General features: G+C 39.4%; 1 long non-coding RNA gene across 1 annotated transcript in view; it reads left to right on the top strand.

Moving 5' to 3' along the window:
* LOC138763379 (uncharacterized) overlaps positions 1-22,372 on the top strand; it is a 91,339-nt gene that overhangs the window by 31,722 nt on the left and 37,245 nt on the right. The window contains exon 2 of the long non-coding RNA XR_011357518.1: positions 1,914-2,082. This is a non-coding gene — a long non-coding RNA (uncharacterized lncRNA). The remainder of the gene's footprint in view (positions 1-1,913; positions 2,083-22,372) is intronic.

Genomic DNA, 22,372 nt, shown 5'->3' with positions numbered 1-22,372 from the left:
TGAGAAGAGTTTAAATAGTTTAAATAATAATGATAGTTTAATGAAATGGGAATTGGGAGAGGGAACTGGGTGGGCACTAGTTTCCAGAAGTCATCAGCTACCTGTGAGTTATCTCACACCCACTATTTTGGGGGAGTTACCGCTTTGGGCGGTTGAAACAGGAGGAGGTAGTTGTGACCTCCGACCTGTTTTTTTTTTCTTTTTAATTTTTGGGTTAAGAAGTGAAGGGATTTTTTTATTATTTTTTTTAAATAAATAATTTTTTTTTAAACTTTTTTTGTTTTCTGATTGTAATTGAGAGGGAATTAGGAGGTTTTATTCTCTCCTTTTTTTTCTTTTTTTTTTCTTTTTTAAGAGGATGATGTCACAGAAGATAATAAGTCAAAAATTGAGGATGTTGAATTAGATGAAGAGGAAGATGAGGGGAAAGATGATAAGAAGAAAAAGAAGAAAATTAAGTACAAATACATTGAGGGAGAAGAGTTTAATAAAATTAAGTTAATTTCGTTAGATAATTTTGAAGATGTTATAAATGAAGAATATGGAGAATTTTATAAGAGTTTGAACTTTTTTCCTTTTTTTCTTTTTTTTATATAAGGGGAGGGGAAGGGAATAAAAGGTTGATCTGATTGTTTTTCTAAGGGATGTTTTTGTTCTCTCGATGAATTATAAAGGAAACTTGGTATTAATGGAAATTCTGTATTTATGTATTATTAATTATGATTTTTTGTATAACAGATATGTGGTTGATATATGATTTTAATATTTGAACTTAGTTTTAAAGTGGATTTCATTTGTTAAATACATGTATTATGTTTGATTTAAATATATGTTTAAGGGTATTATTTTAGTATTGATATTTTTTTGCTGTTAGTAATTTTTTTTGTTGCTAAGTTTTATTCATTTTTTTGTAAGTGGGGGTTCTTTCTATTTTATTTACAATATTGTTAATTAATTCTTCACTCTTTATTTGGGGGGAGGGTTGGACTAATTTTAAATTAGATGATTAATGTTGTGTTATAATTATTGGGGGGGTTAATTTGTGTATTTTAATGATGTAGTATTCTAATTTTTATTATCTTATATTTTATTATTTCTTTAAATGTAATTTTTATTTTATTCATGTCATAAAATTTTAAATAAAGTTTAAAAAAAAAGTGAGTGAGCAAATTTAAGTCCTTGGGTGTCACTATCTTGGAGGATCTTTCCTGGATCCAATACACTAATGGCATCATGAAGAAAGCACATCAGCGCCTCTACTTCCTTAGGAGTTTGCAGTGTTTTGGTATGACATCAGAAACTGGAAAATTTCTGCAGAGCTGTGTTGGAAAGTGTGCATGGTCAGGTATGGAAACACCAATGCACCCAAGAGTAAAGCAAAACCCTCCCCACCATCGAGAACATCTACGGGGAACCTTGACATCGGAGATCAGCAGCAATCATCAGGGATCCACACCATCCAGCACATGCTCTGTTCTCCCTGCTACCATCAGGATAGAGGTATAAGTGCCACAAGACTTGCACCAACAGGTTCAGGAACACCATCACCATCAGAATCCTCCACAATAATTTAAATCAGGGATTCATTTAAGGACTCTTTTGGACACTAATTGATTTTTTTCTCCTCTCTGTATTGAACAGTAAGTTGTTTACATGTGTATTATTGGGTTTAGCTTTTTTTTTTGCACTACCAACAAGTGGTGATTCTGCCTCACCCACAGGAAAAAAAATCTCAGAGTTGTATGTGATGTCACGTATGTACTCTGACAATAAACCTGAAATTTGAACCTAGAGATTCTTTTTCCCACGGTCCATGGGGAAATTTCTACCTTTGTCATCCCTTCAGGTATTTTACTTATAAACACTATGCCACACAATATTAACAGAGTTATTTTTTTTTCCTCATGGAACAGGATATTATTGGAAGTCAACACCTTCCAAGGAAGAATAAAGGAAATTAGTCCAAAAATGGAACTGATGAGACCATGACAGGCAGCTAGAAGTCGTAAAAAGTTAAATTAACAAGAAAGCACCCTGAGAAAGTGGAAGCTAGAGGTCTGCACCTTGGTTTTCTGCAAATTGGTGAGTTACTTTCTTTCAGTGCTGTTGAAAGACATGCGATAAATTAAAGTGGTGACAGTAGAATCTGCAAACTGACTGGCATGTTTCACCATTCCTTCCTCACGATATAGTCATTAAATATTATTTGACAACATTCCTGAAAAATCTATGAAATGCTTTGCATCATTAAATTTCAGGTAAAGTACATTATTGTTTACTGCTGCAAAAGAAAATTAAAATTTTAATCTATGGCACACGTGTTTTGATAGGTATTCTGGTTTGATCAGTGATAATAGCACAAATTACCAATTGCATAGAGACAGAATTTGTTTGATAAGTATTAAAATCTAACTGCCTGAACAAATTGTGGAACAAATATTGAGATATTTAAATCTGTTCCAGCAAAAGCACAGATTATGATGGCATAATTATAGATTTTGCTGTATTTATAGTATGTTGAACTATATTCTGTTACTTATAATACCATTATTTATGATGATTTTATGTAGAGTTTTGAATTCTAATATTCAACAAACAGTGACTTGGTAGCTAGCAGCCAGTAGGCAACAATGTTTAAACATTTATATATGCTTTCTTCTTTTAGTTTGAGCTTTTATCAGTTGTTATCATGAGACAATGAGAGGGAATCCTACAGATACTCAAAAATTGTATCCCATTTCATCAGTGGTGTTGTATATGTTGTAAATATTTTTGCTGATGGTTCAAATTTGTAAATACTACTAGAGTATTAGAGGCTTCTGCATATCTTTGTTTAAGATTTATGTTCCAGGCTGATGCAATTACATCATACACAATTCAATGATGCTAAGGACAGAACCTTGAACCCAAGCGTATGCAATGGCATTGTGATAGTATTGTCAACACGAAAAAAAAGGGAAAATCATTCCAATTGTTAATGCTGTTGATGAGGGATTTGTTGCATTCATCGAGGCAGAGAATATTTGTGCTGGAAATGAATTGCTGGATTAAATTTTTATCTTTCTAGCCTGTGTGGAACTCTGGTTTCAATTTATATTGTCACGTATTCTGAGCAGTCCAACTGAACATCCCATACAACAAATAAAACACAGTGCAGAAGTACTGAATTACAGGGGGAGATTGATTAGTACAGAGCAAAGTAATTAGATCACTGTGAAGATCCTAGAGGAGTCTGATAACAGTGCAAAAGAAACTGTTCATGTATGTGATTGGCGTTGATCTCACACTCGTGAATCTTCTTCATGAACAAGAGAGGATGAAAAGAATGTGGATGGGATAAGTCTTTAAATATGTTGGCTATTTTTAAAAAGCAGTAGGAAGTATTGACTGAGCTGATGTAGGAAAGGTTGGTTTGAGTAATGGTCTGAGCTGTGTTGACAACTCTGCAGTTTCTTATGGTCAGTTCCAGTACCACTTAGAGATACACCCAGATAGATGGAGTGATGGTCTCTCTTTCATTGTCAGCCCAAATTTCATCTCATAGATTGCTAGATATTGAAGTCTATTGAGTTCAAGTCAAATAAAGTTTATTGTAATCTCCTCGTATAAGTACAACCCGATGAAACAGCGTTCTCCAATCCTCGGTGCAAAAACATGCAGATACACAATCAGACATAACACACATACTGACAAACAATACAAATGCAGGACAAGTATTTCAGTCCTGCCAAAAGCAGTGGAACTTCATAGGTGTGAACAGCTGAAAGATGCTGTGTGCAGGGTAGAAGGGGTTCTCAATTATTTTGTGTGCCCTCTTCAAATAACGATCCTGGAAGATCATGTCAGTGGAAGGAGGGAGACTACAGTGATCCTCTCTGCAGTCTTATGGTCCTGTGGATTGATCGCCAATCCATTTCTCTGCAGTAACCACACCACACTATGATGCAGCCAGCCAGTTTGCTCTCGATAGAGCTCCTATAGAAGGTTGACATAATGATGGCTGGTAGACTTGCCCACATCAGTCTTCTCAGGAAGTGCAGTTGCTGTTACATCTTCATGACAAATGAGTCTCCCATTTGGTCACTAGTTACATTATCTCCAAGGAATTTGGTTCTCTCCACACTCTCTACAGAGAGTGGAAGAGGGTAGTTGTTTGTGGTCCTCCAGAAGTCCACAATAATCTCCTTCATATTGTCCAGGTTGAGACTCAAGTTATCACTCTTGCACCATTTCACGACATTTTCCACCTCTTCTCTGTAGTGCGACTCATCCTTGATGCTGATGAGGTCAACTACTGTTGTGTCATCTGCAAATTTGATAACACTATTGGAGCTAGATCTGGCGATGCAGTTAAGGATCAATAGAATGAACAGGAATGGGCTGAGAGCACAGCCCCTGAAATGTACCAGTGCTTCAGCATGATGGTGCTCAATATTCTGCTGCTGGCCCACACAGAATGTGCTCTTTCCATTTGGAAGTCCAGGATCCAGTTCCAATGAGTGCTGAGTGCCAGCAAGGATGAGCTCCAGCACCCTGAAGGAAGGGTGGAGAGCAATCTGTGCAGAGTTATCAATAGTGTATGAGGCAGGAGGCCATTCCACCCTTTTTTGTCCATGTTAGTTGAGAAAGAGTTCCCCATCCCTAATACCAGCCCATTGACTGCCACAATACCTATGAAAGCCAATATTTGGCAGATGGCTTTTATTTGATTACTGCATGAGCAGTTCTTTGTCTTCCAGGGTCCAAGCACACGTGTCAACATGTCTCTGTGTTTGTCACCTTACTCAGGTGATGACGCTGATGTAGGAATATTCTCTGAAGGCTCATCCTTCTGCTTTACCGCACAGTGTACTGAACACACTTCCTTGCATCACTGTGTACCCCATCTTGTGCTTCACCCACTTGCCACTTGAGTGGCAACCTGTTGCAGTCCTTTGGAACCTCTTTGGTGTCCTTGCCTTCTGAAAACTGAGTCATAAAGTGGAGGCAAAGAAGTCTGCAAATGCTGGAGGACTGCAGGAATACACAAAATTGCTGGAAGAGCTCATCTGGTCATGCAGCATTCATGGAAAGCAAGAGGTAGTTACCTTTTTGAGCCCTAAAGAAGAACTCAGGCCCAAAACATCAACTGCCTATTGCTATCCATGGATGCAGTGTGTCCTGCTGAGTTCCCCCAGCACCTTTGTGCACTGCATGAAGTAGACCAGATAAAGACTGCAGTGCTTGAAATTTAGAAGAATGAGGGGTGACTTTATTCATACACATAAGATCCCAATGGAGCTTGACACAGCGGAAGTTGAGATGTTTTCACCAGCAAGAGAGCCACAAAGGGACAGAGCTATAAAATAAGGGTTAGTCATTGAGTTTCAGTAGTTCTTCTCTCTGGAACACCTGAGGGTTGTGGAGGTCAGATGTACTTAAGGCAGAGATTGATAAAGATTTGAAAGCTAAAGGAAGTGTGGGTTATGTGGTACTGGGACAGAAGAAGAGTTGAGGCTAATATTGATCAGCCAGAATCATACTGACAAGCAGAGCAGACATGAAGGGCGAGGTGTCCTGCTCCTGCTCTCATTTTCTTGCATTTTTGCCATGCACTGTTGTCCCCTGCTGACCCTATAATTCCCTTGTGGAAATGGCCAGAAGGGGTGCACATGCACACTTTCTGACAGAGAAAAGCTTTCACTCCTGCCAAAGGAAGCAAAAAATGTTCAAAGAGGCACTTGCAGTGTTACCAAATTAGATACTCACTTACAACCTGGATGCATGGACAACTTTCTGTGAACCAATGCCATGTGCAGAAGATGCTGAGCTACAGCTGCAGCAGATTGTCTGGAATTCTGCAGCCAGGCCATTTGGTTTGGATCCCTCAGGAGGCAAAGGCAAGTTCAATCATAATTCGATAAAGAGTATCAGTAAATTATTTAAGGTTAAAGAATGGAAAGGCCAAGGAGAAATAACAGGGTAGGGGATATAAGTGAAAAGCTTTGTCCAACAAGCAGCAGCAATGTTTGACAAAAAATCATAAATGCGGATCAAAACAGGCCACTCCACCCTTACGTAGGCTGAAGATAGAACTTCGTCCAGCTCAAAATTCTCTGATATTTTTTAAGAAATTATCTACCTCCTCTTTAAATGCCTTCCATGTCCTTTCCTCCAGAAAGCTCTTCCTGCAGTTGGATTTAGGTTGCTGAAGGTTTTCAATTGATACACCATGATGTGGTCCATCCATTCCAATGTTAATCTTCCATCAACAATAATCACACTGAAAATATCTCACATCATTGTTCACCAGAAAAACAAGCTTAAAATTAATGTGAACGATTAACAGTTTGGTGGCCTGTAATATGCCGTAGAGGTGGTTTACAAGGAACCTTGCTGATGACGTCAATGTATCTCTAATCCAATGGTTCTCAGCCTTTTTCTTTCCACTCACATACCACTTTAAGTATTCCCGACACCAGAGGTGCTCTGTGATTTGTAAGGAATTGCTTAAGGTAGTATGTTGGTGGAAAGAAAATGTTTGAAAACCTCTGTTTTAATTGTATCTAATTGACTTGTTATGTCCACGGTTTCATAAATCCAAAGGAAATGGGCCAACGACAATTTTTTTTTCAAGCAAAATATTTCAATAACTAATCACAGAGCATTGATGGCATATTAAAGTAATATGTGAGTGGAAAGAAAAAGGTTGAGAACCACTGCTCTAATCCAACCTTATCAACCACCAACAGTAGTTGGCTGAGACAATTCTGCCACAATGGTGGAGAGCTCAAAGATAGGGTCAAAAGAGTCACAAAAAAACTCCAATAGGAATTAAAGAGGAACTTATTTGTCTGGAGAATGGTTGGGACGATGTTATATGTAGATTGCAGAGGATCAGGCCACCTCCCTCCCTGGAACCTTATCATTGGCTCATTATCATTGACCAGACGCCCAGCTAACAACGCGGTCAAGTCCAACACGTAGAACCGTTTACTCTCCTGCCTTTTGGTTCTAGCCATGAACGCTGCTCCACATGAGGTCGTGGCTGTGGACATTGGTGGAGGAGTCATGGGTAAGGTATGCACTACACCTAGTTGGGCCTAGTATTGCATCAGAACAATACTTGCCTTGGTACAGGAAATTGGAAGTATGTGTGGAACTCCCTGTATTGTGACAGTGTGGACGTGCAAGAGAGAGAGAGTGATGGGGTAAGCAGCCATTGGTATCGGGACTCATCACACACAATGTACCTGCTTACACTGTGACAGTAATTAAGCTCTATATTGTGCAGAGAATAGGGGGCCAGTGGTATCAGAGTCAACTGGGTACAATATGAATGCCTCTCTAGTTATATTAGCAGTTTGAGTATTGAGTATCGTTTGGTGTCTTCCCCTATTTGATTCCCTTCTGTGTACAATAAAGTTGGCTGGACTCATCCTTCCACTGAACTTGAAACAATCCCAACAGAACAATTGGTGGTGCATACAGAGTTCAACGAGTTTTGGTTGAACACACCATGTGGGAGATTTTACTAACAAGTGTGTGTTTGTGAGTATTCAGTCAGGTGCATGTGTTGTAGTGTATGAATGGAGGTGGCAGGGGAGTGATCCTCAAGTTGCAGGGCAATACTGGGGGCAGAATTTAAAAACCCCACAAGAGTCAGGGGTTCAGCAAGTTAGCAGCTTTCTGGCAGGCCGTGCCATTGCCGGCTAACTGGGTTGACACGCTGGATCCCTGCAGATAGAAGATAGGACGCCCTCCCTCTTGGAGAAATCAGGGTTTCCCTGGGGGGATCCCTGTGATTGCTTGTATCCCTATTGAGGCACCAGTGGGATATCACACTAGATTTAAAGAAACAGGGTACTCAGAAAGATGACCAGATCAAGCCCCTGAAACACCACTGTGAGTCACTGAAGGAGGCATTATATACTGCCGGCATGCATCAGCAGACTTGAAGCCTGATATACCAAAGCTGCCTGCCAGTTGGTTTATAAGTGCGGTACCAGCAGGTAGACCCCGTTAAGATCAGGGTGAGATGTGATGTTTCTTTTATTGTAATAAAGAAACTTGGGTTCTCTTAAAACAACTAAACTTTATTAACTATAACACTCATGACCTCGTGGAGGCATCCATTTGAATCTACTCGCAGCTGCAACCTCTCTCTCGTTTCTTTATCAATAATCCTGAACACAATTTGATCATGGATAATTGAATATTGCAGCAGTCTGAAATTGCATGCTTTTAATTTCAAGCCTGTTAAAAAGGTATCAAAGCTCTATCCCTGCAGCTGTGTGCGCACGTGAAACACGTACCTCTGGAATGTTTCATTATCTTTGGTTAACATTTCATAAACTTGTCGAACTTACCCTGGTCAGCTGCCTTGGCAATAACAAATGTGTTGAAATCCTCTAGTGCTTGAGGACCTGCAATGGTAAGTAGCAATGCAATTTTCCATGCATCAGGTTTGCTATCGAGTCCAATGGCCTGCAGGTACAGCATAAGTTGTTGTTTGAACAAACTCCACTCGTGGTCGACATTTCCAGTCCAATTTACGGCAGTCTTTACACTTTACACTTTCTATGTTATTGACTGATTCTCACTCTGCACACTTCTGGTGTTTCTTCCATTCCTGTTAGCATGTGATTTTTTTTTTATTGTAGTAAAGAAACTTGATTTCTTTTATAACAACTATATTAGCTATAGCTTTCACAACCTTATGGGAGGCATCTATTTTGAATTTACTTGCAGCTGCAACAACTCATCTTGGACTCCCTCCAGTTGTCAGGATTATCATTACACTATTATCCTGCATTGGGGAGAAAGCAATGTATGGTCGGGGGATGGAGACTTGTGAATCGACAATGATGACTTTGAAGAGGCTGAGTCCCACTACACATCCCCCCATGTACCCAAGGACAACCCCCCCCCCCACCCCCAACCGTTGGCCTCCCCAATGTTTGTCATTCCCGCCTCCTCTCAGGTAATCTGCACCAAGCAGTATCAGGTGCCAGGAGGAAACAAGGAAATTGCAGAGGCGATTGATGGGCTCCTTAATGAAGGATAATTAGATCCCACAGAGTCTCTCGACGCATCCTCCGTCCATACGAAAAACGTCACATGGTGTACGACAATCGATTATTAAAGGTTAAATAAATTTCTTTCCCCCTTGCTCTGGCCGTTCCCGATGTGGTCACTTTAGTGGAGGGCAAACCTGGTATATTGTAGTGGACCTTGCTAATGCTGTTTTCTCCATCTCTTTGTGCCCCTCCTCCCAAAACCAGTTTGTGTTTAGCTGGGGAGGGAGTCAATATACATTTTTTCGGCTGCCCCAGGGATATGCCCGTAGCCCCACACTCTGCCATGGATTGATTAACCGGGGCTTTATAAAATATTGTCCAATCCTCCTCCCTGACGTCAATGTAAGCCACTACATTGATGACATACTCTTTCAGAGCCCCATGCAGGAGGATATTGTGCAGACATTGAATTCCTTGATGTCAGGACTCTATGCCTGTGGCTGGGCAGTCAATCCAGAAAATATACAGGGTCCCAAACAGATGGTCCTCTTCCTGGGAATCCAGTGGCTCTCAGGGCAGAGGGACATCCCAGAGATGGCACATAACAAAATGTTATAGCAGTGCCCTCCAAAAAGGCCAAAACACAGTTTTGTTGGCCATTTAGACTCCTGGTGGCACATCCCTTACCTTCCTATATTGCTACACCAGCTCTATGCCATCTTCAGGAAGAAGATTGCATTTCACTGGGGCCAGGAGCAGGCGGCATTTACACAGTTTAGCAGGCCACTGAGCCAGCACTGCCACGAGCCTCCTGCCTCTCTTCTTCCTTTTGGTCCTAGCCATGAACACTGCTCTATGCCACATCACAGCTGTGGACATCACTGGAGGAGTCATGGGTAAGGTGTGCACTACACTTAGTTGGGCTGTAGTATTGCATTAGAACAATACTTGCAGAGAGCCACACCCAGTTGGTACAGGGAATTGGGAGTGTGTGTGGAACTCCATCTTGTGGCAGTGTACACATGTGAGGGAGAGAGTGGTGGGGTCAGGATCATCACACTCAATGTGCCAGCTTACGCTGCTACAGTTATTAAATTCTGTATTGTGCAGAGATTAAGCGACCATTGATATCTTAGTCCACCAGATCTGATGTAAATGCCTATCTAGTTATATTTCGTTTGATCATGAACATTTAAGAATTTGATGTCTTTCCCTGTTTAATTCCTTTCTGTGTCCCATAAAGTACCCTTGGCTGTGAAATTTGTGTCAGAACGTCCATGAACCCACCGAACTGATACAATCCCAACACAACAGATGGAGAAGTAGCTGAAGTAGGAACAGATGGATTTAAGGGGAAACTGGAAAAATCTTTAACAAGTGTCAAACACAAAAATCTGTAAACATTGTGATTGTATTTTACACAAAAATGCTGGAGAAACATGCCTATGGCCCTATGCTCCTCCTCCTGCCCCTATCCCCACCATTGTATTCAGATGCCTGCCTACTTTTAGATTATACCTTGATGAAGGGCTCATGCCCGAAGCGTTGGTTATATATATATTTATCATTTATACATAAAGAACGCTGCATGACTTGCTGCATTTCTCCAGTATCTTTTTGTAAATCCATTAACAAAATGGAGTCAAAGAAGTAGTGAAGGGATGTAAACATACATTAGACTAAAGAGTCCATTTCTATGCAATGCATTTTGAGTGTGATACTTTGGCTAAGTATTTGGTGGCTTTTGTCCAATTTTGAATGTATTACATTCTATCATTCTCTTGCACATTTTGCCTGGGCAGAAGATCAAAGTTAGTGCCTTTTAGCTTCATGATGAACTTTAAGCTTGCATGAGGTCTATTTCCTGAACCAACTAATCCCAAAGTAAGACTGCCTGATAGGGGATACCAGGCTGTGGCTGTTTCATAATCCACTACAGCAGAGAAACAGGCCCTTTGGCCCATCTAATCTATGCCAAACTATTATTCTGCTTAGTCCCCTAGTGCTAGTGCACCCGGACCTCAGCCCTCCATATCCCTTCCATCCATGTACCCATCCAATTTTCTGTTAAATGTTGAAATTCAATCACACTCTCAGCAGCCTCTGAGTGATGAAGTCCCCCCATATGTTCTTTTTAAACATTGCATCTTTCACCCTTACTATGCTCTCTAGTTCTTGTCTCACCTCACCTCAGTGAAAAAATCGTGTTTGCTGTTTTCCTATCCACACCCCTCAAAATTCTGTAAACCTCCATCAATGCTCCCTACATTCTTCTGCGTGCAAGGGAATAAAGTCTTCCACCTTTCCCTATAATTCAGCTTCTTAAGTCACAGCAACATCCTTGTAAATCTTCTCTAGGCTCTTTTGATCTTATTAATATCTTTCCTGTATGCAGGTGACCCAAACTGTCTTATACAACTTCATTACATCCTATATCCTTTCTCAGAACTCTGCTTTATGACAGCCAATGGGCCAAAAGCCCTCTTTACAGCCTTCTCTACCTCTGACGCCATTTTCAAGGAATTATGTGTCTGTATCCCCAATCCCTCTGTTCCACCACACTCTGCAGTGCCTTACCTGCCCTGGTTCATCTTTACAAAATGCATTACTTCACACTTGTCCACATCAAATTCCATCTGGCATTTTGCAGCCCATTTTTCCAGCTGGTTCATATCCTGCTTCAAGCTTGAAAGCCTTCCTTGGGGTTCACTACACCCTAATCTTAGTGTCATCTGCAAATTTGATGATCCAATTTACCACATTATTTTCCATATTGTTAACATCAATGACAAACAATAATGCATGCAGTACCCATCCCTGAGGCAAAACGACAAGGCACAAGCCTCCAATCAGAGAGTCATGGTCTATTACCACTCTCTGGCTTCTCCCACAAACCCAATGTCTAATCCAGTTTACTGTGTCATCCTAAATACCATGTGATTTAAACATTTTCAACAATATCCCACGTGGGGCTTTGTCAAAGACCTTACTTTCCATGTAGATAACATCCACTGCCTTTCCATCATCAACATTCCTTGAAGCCTCCTTGAAAATCTCTACATATTGGTTAGTTGTGATCTGCCATACTGACTATCCCTCATCAGTCCCTGTCAATCCAAGTACTTATCTATCCTGTCTCTTAGAGTGCCTTCCAGTAACTTGTCCACTATTAATGTCAGGCTCATCAGCCTATAATTTACCATATTATTCTTAGTGCCTTTCTTAAACACCAGAACATCAGCTTTCCTCCAGCTCTTCACCCGTAGCTAAGGATGTTTAAAATACCATAGGTATATATCATAAACTGTTCTATAAGAACATATCAGAGCTGAAATAGGCCAGTTAGCCCATCAATTCCTCTCTGCCTTTCTTAAACACCAGAACATCAGCTTTCCTCCAGCTCTTCACCCGTAGCTAAGGATGTTTAAAATACCATAGGTATATATCATAAACTGTTCTATAAGAACATATCAGAGCTGAAATAGGCCATTTAGCCCATCAATTCCTCTCTGCCATTCCATCATGAGCTGATCCATTCTGCCACTCAGCCACATTCCCTTACCTTCTCTCCATAACCATTGATACCCTTACTATGTGAGGTGTGGCATAGAAGGACAACCAAGGTAGGACATGCACGGTAAATGGTAGGACACTGAGAAGTGCTATCTGGAAATTCAGATACATAGTTCCCTGAAAGTGGCATCACAGGTAGACAGGGTTGTGAAGAAAGATTTTGGCATCTTGGCTTTCATAAATCAAAGTATTGAGTACAAGAGTTTGGATGTTATGATGAGGTTGTATAAGAGATTGGTGAGGTCAAATTTAGTGTATTGTATGCAGTTCTGGTAACCAGGAAGGATATCAGTAAGATTAAAAGAGTGCAGAGAAGATTTACTATGATGTTGCTGGGTCTTTGAGAGTTGAATTACAGGGAAAGATTAAACAGATCAGGACTTTATTCATTGGATCTTAGAAGAATGAGGGGAGATTTGATAGAGATTGACAAAATTTTGAGGGATATAGACAGAGTAAATGCAAATAGGCTTTTCCCACTTAGATTAGGACAGATAAATAGAAGAGATCATGGCTTTAGGGTGAAAGGGAAAAGGTTTAAGGGGAACATTAGGGGGAACTTCTTCACTCAGAGAGTGGTGGGAGTGTGGAACAAGTTGTCATCTGACATGGTAAATGCAGGCTCACTCTTAAGTTTTAAAAATAAACTGGTTAGATACATGGATAGGAGAGGTCTGGAGTGTTATGGAATGGGTGCAGATCAGTGGGACTAGCAGTATGGTGTTTTTTGCACAGACTAGAAGGGCTGAATGACCTGTTTTGTATGCTGTAGTGTTCTATGGTTATATTTAGAGAGTTATCAATCTCTGTCTTATATACACCCTAAATGACTGAGCCTCCAATTCCAGAGGTTCACAATTCTCTGGCTAAAGAAATTCTGCTGCATCTCTGTTTTAAATGCGCAGCCTTCAATATTTAAGTTTTATTCACTTGTCCTAGACTTCCCTACCATGGGAAACAACCTTCCCACATCTAACCTTGGGTGGCATGGTTAGGATAGCAGTTAGCACAACGCTATTACAGTGTCAGTAACCCAGGTTTGAATCCGGCACTGTTTGTACATTCTCCCCATGTCTGTGTGGGTTTCCTCCAGGCACTCCAGTTTCCTCTCACCTTTTAAAATGTATGGAGTTGTAGGTTAATTGGTGTATTTGGGCTGCACAGGCTCATGGGCCAGAAGGGCCTGTTAACATGATGACTGTTCGTTATCATGTGCTTAATAACGAGTCAAGTCGGCGAGGGAGGAAAACCAAATAAAAGACTTTACTGAACACAGCCAAACATGATAAACATGGTAGGGAGAGAGCCCACAGCATGGCATCTGCTCCCTGCTAGTTCTCAATTCAACTAACGCGCCCTTGTGGTGTTCATGCATGCACAGTGGACTTTTGTGAGTACGGGGGCTGCAATGCGATTGCATCAGGTGCAGACCAGCCAATGGCAGCAGCTGTCTACATCCCCTTTCTTGAGCTACCACCCCCTGCATGATACAGTGAATATGTATAACTTTCACTGGTACAACAATATATGCATTAAACCAAGTTCAGTCCTGGTATTTTGGGTTCAGCTTACAGACATGCCCAGCACGTGTTTTGTAATAGCCCTCTGGTGATATGATACCTTGTCCTGATTGTCTCTGCTGTTCATAGTTTATTTATTTATATATTTTTTTAAATTTTTCACACTATGAACCATATCAACTAAAATATGTACAAACATATCTCATTAAATTTAATGAGTCTTTTCTACCTTTTTTCCCCCCTTTCCCTCCCTCCCCTCTACACCCCCCCCTCCAAACCCCATAAATATTCAACATATACAATACAATAAAACCATAAAGCAATATTTTCACACAAAGGAAAATAAACAAGAAAAATGTGTCATCTATTTATTACACACTGAATCTAATCGTTTTGTCTTCTTATCATTTTCATTCTCATTTTAGGGGATGGAGGTCATAGGCAAACTCTCTCTGATATGTTCCATGTATGGTTCCCAAATTTGTTCAAACATTGTGACTTTATTTTTTAAATTATATGCTATTTTTTCCAATGGAATACATTTATTCATTTCCATGTACAATGTGCTCTTCCATTTTCCAAGTTGACATTATACATTTTTTTGCTATCGCTAAGGCTATCATAATGAATTTTTTTTGCACTTTATCCAATTTGAGGCCTAATTCTCTACTTCTTATGCTTCTTAAAAGAAATATCTCTGGCTTTTTTGGTATGTTATTTTTTGTAATTTTATTTCATATCTGATTTAATTCTTCCCTAAACACATTTACTTTTGTACATGCCCAAGTTGCATGTAATGTTGTTCCTGTTTCCTTCTGACAATGAAAATATCTATCTGATAATGTTGAATCCCATTTTTTAATTTTTGAGGAGTAATATATTCCCTGTGTAACCAATTTTACTGTATCATGCATAACCTTGTGTTTATTGTATTCTTCATAGTTCCAGAACATAACTTTTCCCATACTTCATTTTTTATCTTTATGTTTAGATCCTTTACCAACTTTTGCTTAGGTTTATAGTTTATTTCATTTTCCTTATCTTGCAGCTTGATGTACATGTTGGTTATAAATCTTTTGGTTATCATTGTGTCTGTAATCACGTATTTAAAGCTGCTTCCTTTAGGTAATCTCAAGCTGTTTCCAAATTTATCCTTTAAATGAGCTTTCAATTGATGATATGCAAACATTGTACCATGAGTTATTCCATATTTGTACTTCAACTGTTCAAAGGTTAATAAATTATTTCCCAAAAAACAGTTTTCTAATCTTTTGATTCCTTTTCTCTCCCATTCTCTAAAGGAAAAGTTGTCTATTGTAAAAGGGATTAGCGAATTTTGCATCAATAGTAATTTTGGTATTTGATAATTCATTTTTTTTCCTTTCTAAGTGGATCTTCTTCCATGTATTAAGTAAATGATGCAGTACTGGTGAGTTTTTATATTGTACCAGCTTTTCATCCCATTTATAAAGTAGGTGTTCCAGTACCTTTTTCCCTATTTTATCTGTTCTATCTTAGTCCAGTCTGGTAAAAATCTGATAAATACCTTAATTGTGTGGTTCTATAATAATTTCTAAAATTTTGTAACTGTAAATCACATTGATTATACCTCTCTGTTAATTTATCTAACACTACCCTTGGATTCCTTCCTTTCCACAAGAATTCCCTTATTATTCTCTTTAGTTCCTTAAAGAATTTTTCTGTTGAGGGAATTGGTAATGTTTGAAATAAGTATTGTATCCTTGGGAACACATTCATTTTAATGCAATTTACCCTCCCTATCAATGTTAGCGGTAATTCTTTCCAATGTTCTAAGTCTTCCTGCAATTTCTTTAATAATGGCTGATAATTTAGTTTGTACAAGTGGCTTAAGTTATTATCTAACCTGATCCCTAGGTATCGGATTGCTTGTGCTTGCCATTTAAATAGTGATTCTTTTTTAAATTCTGTATAATCCGCATTACTCATTGTCATCATTTCACTTTTATTTGCATTGATCTTATAACCCGATATTTCTTCATATTCCTTCAATTTCTTATGTAATTATTTTACTGATACCTGTGGTTCTGTTAGGTATACTATGATGTAATCTGCAAATAAGATGATTTAATATTCCTTCACCTTTATTTTTATCCCTTTTATTTTCTATTCTTATCAGTTCTGCCAAAGGTTCTATTGCTAAGGCAAACAATGAGGGGGATAGTGGATATCCCTGTCTAGTTGACCTACTTAATTTAAAGTGACTCGATACATATCCATTTACTGTTACCTTCGCCAACAGTCCATTATACAATGCTTTCATCCAATGTATATATTTTTCTGGTAGATTGAACTTCTGTAATACTTTAAATAAGTAATTCCACTCTACTTTGTCAAAGGCTTTTTCTGCGTCTAGAGCAACAGCCACTGTTGGTTTCTTATTTCCTTGAACTGTGTGGATTAGATTAATAAGTTTGCAGACATTGTCCACTGTTCATCTTTTCTTAATAAATCCAGTTTGATCTTGTTTTACTATTTTAGGTACACAATCAGCCAATCTGTTTTCTAATAATTTCGCTATTATCTTATAGTTTGAGTTAAGTAGAGATATTGGTCTATATGATGCTGGTGTTAGTGGATCCTTCCCCGTCTTTGGTATTACTGTAATTATTGCTGTCTTACATGAATCTGGCAAGTTTTGTGTTTCTTCTGTCTGGTTCATTACTTTAAGGAGAGGAGAAATTAATAACTCTTTAAATGTTTTATAGAATTCTATTGGAAATCCATCCTCTCCTGGTGTTTTATTATTCGGCAGCTTTTTTAATATATCCTGCACTTCCTCTATTTCAAACTGTTTTATTAGTTTGTTTTGTTCCTCTTCTTGCAATTTTGGCAGTTCAATTTTAGCTAAAAATTCCTCGATTTTATCATCTTTCCCCTCATTCTCAGTTTGATTCAATTGTTCATAAAATTCCTTAAAATTTTCATTAATCTCTGTTGGATTATATGTAATTTGTTTGTCCTTTTTCCTTGATGCCAGTATCATTCTTTTAGCTTGTTCTGTTTTAAGTTACCAGCTAATATTTTGTGTTTTTTCTCCCAGTTCATAATACTTTTGCTTTGTTTTCATTATGTTCTTCTCCACCTTGTACGTTTGTAATGTTTCATATTTAATATTTTATTGTCCGCCAATTCTCTCCTATTCATTATATCATCCCTTTTTACTAATTCCTTTTCTGTACTTACTTTTTCTCTTTCCCACTGCTCTATTTCCCAATTATAATCCTTTTTCATCTTAGTCACATAACTTATTATCTGCCCTCTAATGAAGGCTTTCATTGCATCCCATAGTATAAATTTGTCTTTCACTGATCCTGTGTTTATTTCAAAGTAAGTTTTAATTTGGTGTTCAATAAACTCCCTAAATTCCTGTCTTTTAAGTAGCATGGAGTTTAATCACCATCTATATGTTCTTGGTGGGATGTCCTCCAGTTCTACTGCTAATAATAGGGGTGAATGATCTGATAGTAGTCTAGTTTTATAGTCAGCTTTCCTAACTGTCCCTTGAATATGGGCTGACAACAAAAACATATCAATTCTTGAGTATGTTTTGTGCCTACTCAAATAATATGAAAATTCCTTCTCTGTTGGGTGTTGCCTCCTCCATATATCCATAAGTTTCATTTCTTGCATTGATTTAATCATAAATTTGGCTGCTTTATTCTTTTTACTTGTCTTTTGTCTAGTTTTATCTAACATTGGGTCCAAATTAAGGTTAAAATCCCTTCCTATCAATATATTTCCTTGTGTGCAACCTTCAAAAAATTATCCTGCATAAACTGATAAATACCTAATTTGGAGTTCTGTGTGCAGTTCTGGTCGCCTAATTATAGGAAGGATATAAACAGAGTGGAGAGAGTGCAGAGAAGGTTTACCAGAATGTTACCTGGGTTTAAGCATCTAGAGTATAGGGAGAGATTGGACAGATTAGGTCTTTATTCTTTGGAGCGTAGAAGGTTGAGAGGGGATTTGATAGAAGTATTTAAGATTATGAAAGGGATAGACAGAGTGGATGTGGATAGACTATTTCCGTTAAGAGGAGGAGAGATTAAAACAAGAGGACATGAGTTAAGAATTAAGGGGCAGAGGTTTAGAGGTAACATGAGGGGGAACTTCTTTACTCAGAGAGTGGTAGCCGTGTGGAATGAGCTTCCGGGAGAAATAGTGGCGGCGGAGTCAATTGTATTATTTAAGAAAAGGTTGGACAGGTATATGGATGAGAAGAAGATGGAGGGTCATGGGCATTGTGCAGGGAGGTGGGACTAGAAAGGGGTGTTTGGTTCGGTGCGGACTAGTAGGGCCTAATGGCCTGTTTCCGTGCTGTAATTGTTATGTTATGTTAACTTTTGATCATCTTCATTAGGTGCATAAATATTGAGAAAATTCCAAAATCTGAGTATATCTGACACTTTATCATTGCATACCTTCCTGCCGGATGTATTATTTCCTCCTCTATTTTGATTGATACATTTTTGTTTACTAGTATGGCTACACCTCTAGCTTTTCAATTATAGGATGCTGCCATTATGTATCCTACCCAGTCTCTCTTTAGTTTGTTATGTTCTGCCTCAGTTAGATGCATTTCCTGATCAAATGGTGTATCTATTTTTTCCTTCTTCAATAAATTTAGTAGCCTCTTCCTTTTAATTTGTTTATGTATTCCAATAATGTTTATAGTCATATAGTTCAACATGGCCATCTAATATCTTGCATACATCTCTTTTCCACCTCTTTGCCACCTCCATCCCCCTTTTCCCCATTTTCATCTCTTAGTTTTCTCTTATTACACTAAATATACGACAATACATTTAAGACATAAAGTACCCCCGCAGTTCCCACATCCACTAATACCTTAACCTCAAAAGTTCCCCCTCCCTTTCTGAGTTGCCCCATACTCCTTGTTGGGCAGCCACAAATCCCCTTTTCATTTGGATTGCGATCTTGTTCACAGCGTCAACTGCTTTTGCAGTGACGATTATTCCCCCCTCCACCCAGCCCTCTTCAGAAAACATTTTTTTAACACATATAACAAAGCTCTCTCTCTTTTTTTCCCTCCTTACTCCCTTCCTTCCCTTCTCATTTCCCTCTTTAGTTCTTTACATATACATTGTTTTTACATCTTTATATATACTTTATCGTTGTTCTTCATTCTTGTTACATCTCTTCATCTCTTCTCCTGTCCTGCAAACGTTCTGCGAATTCTTGTGCTTTCTCTAGATCTGAGAACAGTCTGTTTTGCTCCCCGGCTATAAATATTTTAAGCACGGCTGGATTTCTTAACATGAATTTGTAACCTTTTTCCATAAAGTTGATTTCGCTGTATTAAATTTCTTCCTCTTCTTTAAGAGTTCAAAACTTATGTCTGAGTAAAAAAATATTTTTGACCCTTGTATTCCAATGGTTTATTATCTTCTTTAATTTTATTCCTTGCCCATTCCAGTATATTTTCTCTTGTTGTGTATCTCAAAAATTTTACTAAGATGGTTTTTGATGTGTCTGTGGTTTCGGAGCTATTACTCTGTGTGCCTTTTCTATTTTCATTTCTTCCTGCATTTCTGTCATTCCCAGGACCTTCAGGATCCATCCTTTTATAAATTCCTTCATGTCTGTGCCTTCTTCACCCTCCTTCAGGCCCACTATTTTTATGTTGTTTCGGCTACTATAATTTTCCAATATATAAATTTTCTGAGATAACAACTCTTGTGTCTCTTTAATTTTTTGTCACTTTCTTCCAATTTTTCTCAAGTCATTTATTTCCATTTCTACAGCCATTTCCTGCTCTTCCACATTCTCTACTCTTTTCCCTATTTCTGTCATTACCAGTTCTAACCTTTGCATTTTATTTTCTGTTCTTTTCATTTTTCTTTTAATTGCATTAAACTCTAATGAAAACCATTCTTTTAGTGATCTCATTTGTTCTTCAAAAAAGACTTTATCTATATTCTGTCCATCAGTTTTACCTTTTATTTCTCTTTGTCCATCAGTTGTACCTTCTATTTCTCTGAGAAGATCTTGGTCTTCTTCTTCCTCTTCTTCTATGTCTGTATCTGTGTTTGTATCTTCTTCTTATCTTCTTTGTGTCTGTATCTCTTCTGTTTTTTCCTGATGAGCTGCTTGTATCTCTTTTTTGGGCCTCTTCTCGCTGGGCCTCTCATTGCTGTTGCTCTCCTCTTGGGCTGCTCGTCTGTTGTGCTTCTTGACGTTGGTCTTCTTGTCGATCTTCCCTCCGTCTGTCTTCCACGTCTGTTTTGTCACACCCTCTTCTGCTGTATTCCTTATCTTCCAGCTGAGAGCCCTGGTTGTCAGGCATCCCTCAGCTGCTCGGTTTGTGACAGCCCGCTCCTCTGCTGAGCCCCCCTCCCGCCAGTGTCCTCTTTCTCCTCTGATTGCACACTTCGCATGTGTGACTTCTCACACATGCGCAGTTGCGCACTTTTGTTTGGCTCCGAGAGCCATTTTTGTAGTGCACCGCCTGGTGAGTTGCGACTCTGTAGGGCAGGTATTGACCTCGAGGGTCAGGCGCTCCTCATCACCGCAGCATCCTGTTCCTTCCTGCAGGTAAGGCCTTCTTCCTTCTTCTCCGGTGACTTTTTTTAACTTCTTTTTTTCTAGCTGTTCTTATTTTCTCCTTATTAGAAGCCATCTTCTTTCTTTTCTCTGTATCTTTATCTTCTATTTCTTATACTCTATTTTTGTTATGCTTTGCTTTTTCCTAACTTTTTTCCTATTTCCCTGGAGAGGGCTGGTTTTCCCGACCGGCCACTACTCCATCACGTTACTCCTCCCTGCTGTCCATAGTTTGAAGGGCATCATCCTTCTCTTCTCCACTCGCGTCATCCGGGCTCATATTCCATATCCAAAAATGCCAATTTGTCTGGGTCGGTTTGAGATGGGGCTGACTCTCTTACTGGGAAGATGTGTCATCTGTTCCTCTTGTACATTTTCCCCCTTGAACAAACCAAGTATGACCTGGGTTCCTGGCAGCTCATTTCCACTATACCCGAGTGGTCTGCATCCATACAACTTGCCTTTCAGTCAATGGGATGAGTGGCCAGCTGGTTTTATCATAACTTTTGTGCTAGCCTTCTGTTTAGCAGCTGGGCCTTGAGATCATACGGGTCATTTGGTTGGGGCTCCAGAAGTCTCCTTCCCAATAGTAGGGTAGTCCTGGTCTGCCTCAACATTAACCATTGCGCCGACAAGCTCAGGGTGGTGTAGCGATGGACATTTCTTAAGTTGAGTAGGCTGAGGAAGATGTCTGTCCTCTCTCTGTGAAACTTGTCCATTAGCTGCTTGGCACTTCTCACCCTTCTTTCACTCAGCCCATTTGATTGTGGGTACGCTGGGCTGCTGGTAATGTGGGTAATGTCACATGCTGTCACAAAGTTGCAGAACCTATGGCTGGTGAATTGTCTGCCATTGTCCAAGAGAAGTGTATGAATGCCCCATATACCGAAAAGTGCTGTTTTATTTTGGTGATGAAAGCCGCAGAGATTTCATCCTGGACCAGGTATATTTCAAACCAGTCTGAATATGAGTCTATTAGTATTACTGTTGGCTCTACCATTTAAAGATGTCAGTAGCCATGCTCAACCAGGGTAGGCTGGGTATCGGGTGTAGCTGCAGTGGCTCTTTCTGCTGGAGTGGCTTGGTACTGTTGCACACCGATCAGGACTGTACCTCATCCTCTATGTTCTCTGTCATACCTGGCCAGAAGACAATGTCCCTCACTCTGCGTTTCATCACTTCTACACCAGGGTGTCCTCTGTGCAGGATTTCCATATCTGTATTCTGCAGTGTGCTTGGGATGATTGATGTTAGGCCCTTCATGATTATCCCTTCATCAATAAGCAGTTCACTGCGGTAAGGAAGGAAGGGTTGCTCCCCTGGTGATAGGCTGCATTGCTTGGCCAGACAGCCACCATTAATGAAGGTGCCCAGCATGTTTAGGCCTGTGTCTTCTGCCATGTGCTTTCTTAGTTCATCCAGCCAGGCTGAGGTTATATGGTTTACTGTCATCACATTGGAAGTTTCCTCTTCCTTCACATGCTGGACTGGGCATTTTCTAGAAGCCCAAAATAAAGCATAAGCTGAATGCATTTCCTTGCCACATTTGTGTACAAGGGTAATATGGTATTTCTGGTGCCTGCGCATCATACAATGCAGTCTCGCCGGTGCAGCATGAATTAGCTTGTTTATTGTGGTCACCAGAAATAAATGGTCAATTTCTATGGTCACCGG

Source organism: Narcine bancroftii, chromosome 1, assembly GCF_036971445.1.
Source record: "Narcine bancroftii isolate sNarBan1 chromosome 1, sNarBan1.hap1, whole genome shotgun sequence".
In the NCBI taxonomy this organism is placed as follows: domain Eukaryota; kingdom Metazoa; phylum Chordata; class Chondrichthyes; order Torpediniformes; family Narcinidae; genus Narcine; species Narcine bancroftii.
The sequence above is the reverse complement of the archived record's forward strand: the minus strand, read 5'-3'. Positions and strand labels throughout refer to the sequence as shown.